The sequence below is a fragment of the Magnolia sinica genome, chromosome 5 (assembly GCF_029962835.1).
Source record: "Magnolia sinica isolate HGM2019 chromosome 5, MsV1, whole genome shotgun sequence".
NCBI lineage: Eukaryota > Viridiplantae > Streptophyta > Magnoliopsida > Magnoliales > Magnoliaceae > Magnolia > Magnolia sinica.
The window spans coordinates 22,639,214-22,646,618 of record NC_080577.1 but is presented as its reverse complement, the minus strand read 5'-3'; positions in this window follow the sequence as shown (position 1 = coordinate 22,646,618).

The following is a 7,405-nucleotide window of genomic DNA, read 5'->3' as shown; positions in this document are numbered from 1 at the left end:
TCTTCTACTAGAAATCACATTTTGTGCAAAGCGCATACCAATTGATTCACTTCATTGTGATAGTGAAGCTACTCTAGCGAGAGCTTACAACGGCAAATACAATAGAAAGTTCAAACACATAAGCTTAAGACACGATTATGTAAGATAATTGATTTAAGATAGAATCATTGCGATTCCATATATGAAGTCAAGTAATAATTTGGCCGATCCTTTTACTAAACATTTAACAAGAGAGGTAGTAAGGACGTCATCTAGAGAGATGAGGTTGAAATTTTGTACTAAAAGTTCCACTAGTGGTGGAAACCCAACCCAACATTAAAAAATCTCTAAGTCCGGATTTAATGGGTAAAAACAAGTTACTGATACGTGAAAGTTTCAGTATTGAGATAAAATAACCTCTTCTAATATGGATAGTATTGGCCATTATAGTAAGAGGGATGTGTCTTAGAACTCTTAATTAAATTCAGTCTTAAGGACAAGTGTTTTAAAAGTAATGGTGACACTGAAAGGATTTCAGCTATGCGAACGTAGAGGTTGTGCATGTCCATCGTGTCAATAGATGTAATTGCTCCAGTTCATAGCTGAAATAGTTACAATTATAACTCTAGAGAGAGTAATTGCTCTAGATGTAATTGCTCCAGTTCATAGCTGAAATAGTTACAATTATAACTCTAGAGAGAGTAATTGCTCTAGATGATCTGAAGAGAAATTATAACTCTAATGAGAGAAATTATAATTACTCTCTCCAGAGTTACATCACTGGAGAGAGTAATTATAACTCATCATGTCAATAGTTACAATTCCGCACTGGAGCACATGTGCACTGTGTCACAAGAGTAATTGCTCCCTCGCGATATTATGTGAACCATCGTGAGATGGTGCAAAGGTAAGAAGGGAAGGCTGAGTTTTTTACTATTGCAAAAATGATTGTTGTACATGAAATGGTCTTACAATGGTCATAACCATGTAGAAACTGTTGTATTAAACAACAAGCATGCAATGGTTATGACCATATAATCACTGGCTACATACAATAGTTAGAAAATGGTCGTAAATGGTTAATTTTCCAACGGTCAGAAATAACCATAAACGACTAGTTTCGAACAACTAGAAACGGTCATATTATTTATGAGAGGTGCCTATATGAGCAAGACTTGCTAAGATCATTTCTACAACAGCAGAAGCAAACACGTCTCCTCTTCTCTCCCGCTCTAAACACATCTCCTCAGTGGCTCAACACACGACTCGATGAGTCCACTCAGCATACGACTCAGTGAGTTAACTTAGCATCCAACTCAGTGAGTTAACTTAGCATATAACTCAGTGAGTCAAATCAGAACCCTGACTCAGTGAGTTTATAAACTCAGTGAAAACTTTTTTCTACTCTTTCCCATCAAATTAGGACTAAAAATCAAAATTTACTAGATAGATCATGTTAAATGAGTTTCTATAGGGATTTCTTTATGATTGCTACATATAGGACCTATTAGGCTTGTCGTATCCTAGAAGATGTTAGCCACGTAGCCTATCAACAATCTTGGATAAGAGAAGTCAAGCAACTCCAGTTTGGTTGTTACCAAATTATAATTTTATCAATTTTTTCAATTTTCAAATTATAAAATATTCCAACACATAGTTTCCTAAATTATTTGATTGGTGGCCTACAAATGGATTTAGGGGGTATCTGGATCGAAACATAAGTTACTTATAATAAGCTACTTACATCTCAAGTAGCTAATGTTTCTACTTATTAAGCTAAAGTGATTAAGTACCTCTAAGTAAAAAAGTTACTTATAATTGATCTTAAACCAAACTAACTTATCGACTTCTGTAAGTAGAAAAAGTAACTTATTTGGTGGTATCTAAACAGGCCCTAAGCATCCAAAATCCATACCATATGTAATTGAAAAATAGCAAAAAAATTGAAGGGTTAGATCTTCCATTATGTGAGAATTTTGGCCGACCCCATCTAACATGGGGCCCATAAGATGATGTGCATGTTGTGGTTTAAATTCTGTACATGGACATCCATGTATTGTGTTTGGGCACATGGACAAACACTGCTGTTGTGCATTTTGGATGACACTATAAAGCTAGGAACGCAGAATAGAACATTTTTTTTAGAGACCCACCTTGACAATATATATATATATATATATATATATAAAATTGTGTTTGGGCACATGGACAAATACTGTTGTTGTGCATTTTGGATGACACTATAAAGCTGGGAATGCAGAATAGAACCTTTTTTTAGAGACCCACCTTGAACATATATATATATATATATATATATATATATATAGTGTTGTTAAATGCGATCGCAAATTCCCATATGCATATCGCATATGCCATCAGATATGCCAAATGTGCGAGGATATGCGATGTATGCGATTGCATATCTGCCAATTGTTGGCACATTATTTTATTTGTTTATTTTTTATTTTAGTAAAAAATCAAACTTTTGTTAGCATAACTTGTAATTATAAGTTGTACTGTAAGTATATTGTTAAATGTAACTTAGTGTTAGTGTAACTAAGTTGTAACTTATTGCAGTGTAACTTATTATAACTAAGTTGTAAATTGTAACTTGTAAGTAGTGTTAGTGTTATAATGTATAAATAATAAACATTAAGATGTAACTTCAAAATTGTATTTGTACAATAAATAGCTTATTGATTGTTTTGTTACTTAACTGTATTATTGAGTGTTGAATTTGATGTACTTCATTCATTTTTCTAACAAGTCACAAACTAATTTTATATATGTATAATTATTATATTAGTTATCTATTAACTTAGGGAAGCTTCTCCTAAATTATATTTTTCTACATTTTTTTTCCAATTTTTTTCCTTAATTTTCTCCTTAATTTTTTTTTTTTTTTAATTTCAAAAAAAAAAAAATTTGGGAAAAAAAAATATGCGATTGTGCGATCGCATATGCGCACAAGCATATCTAATCGCACAAAACCGCATATGCGGTTTGCCAACATTTTGTGTGTGTGTGTGTGTGTGTGTAGTTTTAAATAATTCAATTCAATTTAGGCCCTTTGGACAAGGATAAGTAAGATAGTCATCCAAACAATCCCTTAAGAATGGGTAGCCAGTGGTCTAATCAGTCCAGATCGTAGCCGATCAACATCATTCATGAGCATTCGATCCTTGTAGAGAAAGTGTTAGTAGGCAAGTGAACTGACATTTTCAGCCCATTACAGGAAGAAAATGGAGATCCTACCTAAAGCTATCAAAGTGGAAGAGTTTTCACTGGGATGGAATTTCTACATCTAATTATATCGATGCATCAATACACCCCTCATGCATTTCATAGAAATTTGAAGAGAGCTTTGAACAGAAAACCCAAGTAACAGAAGTTCTCACAAAATCACATATGAATTTACATCGTTGAAGGATTTTTTTTAAGTATAAGAGAGAAATCAGACTCTTTATTAAAAGAACATTTCTCTAGCTAATGCATTTTTTATTCTATGTTAAGGCTTGCTTTTGTTGTGGATTGTTCTGCGGAATTACACAGAGATTTTCTAAGATATTCCAAGGTTTCTTAAACTATTTCAGAGGATTTCTAAATAATTCTAAAGTTTCAAAGGGTGTAGCGAAGGGTGAAATTTGAGGTTGGTCATTTCTCTTTGTAATTTATGCTTTCATATTGATGATCTATTGCTTTGTGCTGTAGTTTTTTCTCGAAAGGGTTTTTCACGTTAAATCTTTATGTTCGCTTGGTGCTCTTGAATTACTATCCTAGATTCGTCTTTGTGTGATTCTGTAGCATAATCCCCAACAGCTTTCTTGTTATTTTCTAATGTAAGATTAGAAAAACAAAATACAATTTTGAAAAAATGAAAATTATATGCAAGTGGCAAAACCAAGTGGATTGCATACTGAGTATACTCTATGGGGCCCACCGTGGTTTATACATTTTATCCACTCTGTCCATCCATTTTAACAGATAATTTTAAGACTTGGATCAAAAAATGAAGCATGTCCAAAGCTCAAGTAGACTACACCGCAGGAAAGAGTTTGAATTGAACATCTACCTTTGACAAATTATTAATGGCCACAGAAGTTTTGGATCTAGTTGATATTTTTGTTTTCCCTTTATTGGTGTGATCTTATTAACAGATTGGATGACAAATAAACATCATTGTGAGCCCTAGGAAGGTTTCAATGGTAGAAATTATTATTCCCACGGTTTCTTATGATGTGGTCCGCTTTAGCTTTGGAAATGCTTCAATTTTGGGCTTAACTCTAAAAATAGCTGGAAAAACAGATGAACGGTGTGGATAAACACATACATTCACTGTGGGCCCAAAAGAGTTCTCTTAGTATGATAAATCCTACTGAGTTACTCAATCCGCTTCCCAAAACCAAAGGGACCCATGTGGGAGACCCACCAAAATTAATCAATAGACAACCAAAACTTTATACTTTTTTTTTTTTTCTTAATACTAATATAGAGAGGTAATCTATGATCCTTGCCCCGAGGGTAAGTATTCTTGGGTGCTGAGTTCATGGAAGTGGTGGAAATGGTTCATTGATCTGGACCATTGATATGATGAGCCACGTTGCAAACTATACTTTAAATTTATTTATTTTTTTAAAAGAAAGAAAGACTGGTTGACTAATCCTAGATATCATAACTCTTATTGGGCTAGAAATTGTTGGTGGAAAATCAAAATACAACAATGGTTCACGTTATGAGAAAAAGGTCTAATATTGGAGTTATAATCTATTCAACTGCCTTCAATTTTTTGGATGAGTTCTAACCCATGGCTCAGTGATAAACAAATTGTATTTTAAAATTATTTGCATGTCAGCTACATGACTTGTGCACTTAAGAAAGAAAAAAAAATACCGACTGGGTAAAGGAAATAACCAACATTTCATGCCAATGCATGTTGCACATGATAAGTCAGGCTGCTCAATAATCGGGTCATCTGCCTCACCTGTGGGTCCTACTTAAAATGGTTCTAATTAGTTTTTATTTTTTACTTTTTATTTTATTTTATTATTATTATTTTTTAATTACATGTTAGGGCATATCAGGAGCAAAGTTTCTATGAGAAAAAAAGAAAAGAAAAAGAGAGAATATTTTCCTTAAAAAAAAAAACATTCTCCCTTGATATTTCTTGCTTTTGTATTGTCAAATTATAGATTCTGCGAAGTAATGATTACTTTTATCTAGAGTAGCATCTCTCTAATGTATGATATAGAGGTAACCGTTATCTAATAAATTTAGATTTTTGCTCGCTATCTAAGCATGATTTAAAAAAAAAAAAAAAACTATTCAACTAATATGCTATACGGTTGATTTTTGTACTCAACTAAACTAGAGTTGGCCAAGGGTTTTATTTTGAAAAATGTTTAAATATTTTTCGGTGGATGCAACAGGCATTCCTAAGATATTTTGGAGAAGTTTAAATTTCTTATTCTCACTAAAAGCTAGAGCAAGTTGTTCTACGATAAGTTGAAGCTGCAGATTTTGTTTTGATTCCCCAAGTTCTTTATTCCCACTAAAAGCTGAAGCAAGATAACCCAAGGAATAGGAATGTGAATGGGTACATGTAGCTGTCGTTACTTGAGGGCCTATTTGATGGGATTAGGTGGTATGGAATTGCATTTGGTGTATGCAGTTTTCATTTGACATTTTGGTGTTTGCAAAAAGATGAGAAGGATTGGATTAATCTAAGTATCATATTATCTAGGCCCAGCAAGAAATACAACAATATTTCCAGTGGATTTCAAAATCCACTATATCTTTGGGCCTCACATTGATACATTTGTTTTATCCATGCTTTCCACCTATTTATGCCTTTTACATGTGACAATCGAGTTGCATATGTGTACAAGTGACCAACATAGTTATGAAATTTGATCTGTAGATCGCAACTCAACAATCCACCAAACATAAGTTTCACTTAATATGATGTTTTTTTAAAGGAAGAATTCGATCCAAAACGTAAGATTGAATGGTCAAAATACCATGATATTTCCAGACATGTAATCATTGTGCAATAATGGTATTAATTTCACCTAATGTAATTTAATACATTTTGATCATGCATCCCAAACAGGTACAAGTCCAATTTATCAAACCCCAGTAGTTGGATTGAATGTGGGTCTGATAAAAAGACTAGATCTAATTGAGTCCACACCCAGGTCCACCATATTGGACTCGATTGAAATAGGCCAGGTTTATTTTATTTGTAATGTTATATATTTGAAGTATATTATTAATTATTCTAACAAGCGAATGAGGTTTGGTAAGCTCATGTATCAAACTAGCATAGGTGGGTGTGATCTAGTCTATCCATTCAAGTGGGCCAACCATTTGATGTGAGCATGAATGAGACCAAGGTCCGGGTAAACGAGACCGAAGCCAAAGTGGTGAGACCTATTTCAAGCGGTTAAAGCTAGGTGGCCCTACCATGATGTTTGAGAGAAATCTGCACCATTCTTCTATTTTCCCAATTCATGTTAGAACATGAGACTAAAAATAGGCTGATGCAAAGGTCAAGCGAGCCACTCAAAGTAAAGAGTGATGATTAAATACCTACCGTTGAAATATTTATGGGCCACATAAGTTTTGGATCAGGCTAATATTTTGTTTTTTGGGATCATCTGTGCAAATGACATTAGCTTTGGATGACATATAAATAGGAAGGTTTCAACAGTAGGCATTTTCCTCTGCACTTTTTCCTAGCATGTGGCCCACTTGAGTTTTGATCTACCTCATTTTGGGCCCATTGGAGCAGGTAGATATCTCACAAACATCACGGTGGACCGACGTCCAATAAAGAAAAAAGAGGGGTGAATTGTGTCCTACCCCGTCGGCCTTTAGTTGGGAGCCGGCAGGAGCTTTGAGTGACCACTGTGAGGTATGTATCTTATCTACACCGGCCATCCATTTTTTCGTATCATTTTAGGTAGGAGAAAAAACAAAATTGAGGCAGCTCCAAGCCTCAAGTGGACCACACCACAGGAAGCAGCAGTGATAATGATTCTTACAGTTGAAACTTTTCTATCCGATGTTTTTTTGCCATCTAACCAACTCATAAAGTTACATGGACGATGAAGAGAAAACATAAATATCAGCTCCATCCAAAACTTCCGTGGCCATTGAGAAGTCTTCAACGGTAAGAGTTTAATCATTAGGCCACTTGAGCCCTGTATCTGCTTATTTCGAGGCTTAAATCTAAAAACAGATATGAAAAAAATGAATAGACGGTGTGGATAAGACCCATATATTACGGTGGCCGCTCAAAGCTCCTGCCCGTTCCCAGCTGGAGACGGGAGTGAGCAGGACGCAGTCGGCGTCAAAAAAAAGGCGACAAAACACCGACCAGCGCTTCCCGGGAGTTAGAGAAATCGGATTGTGTACTTAGTTACTC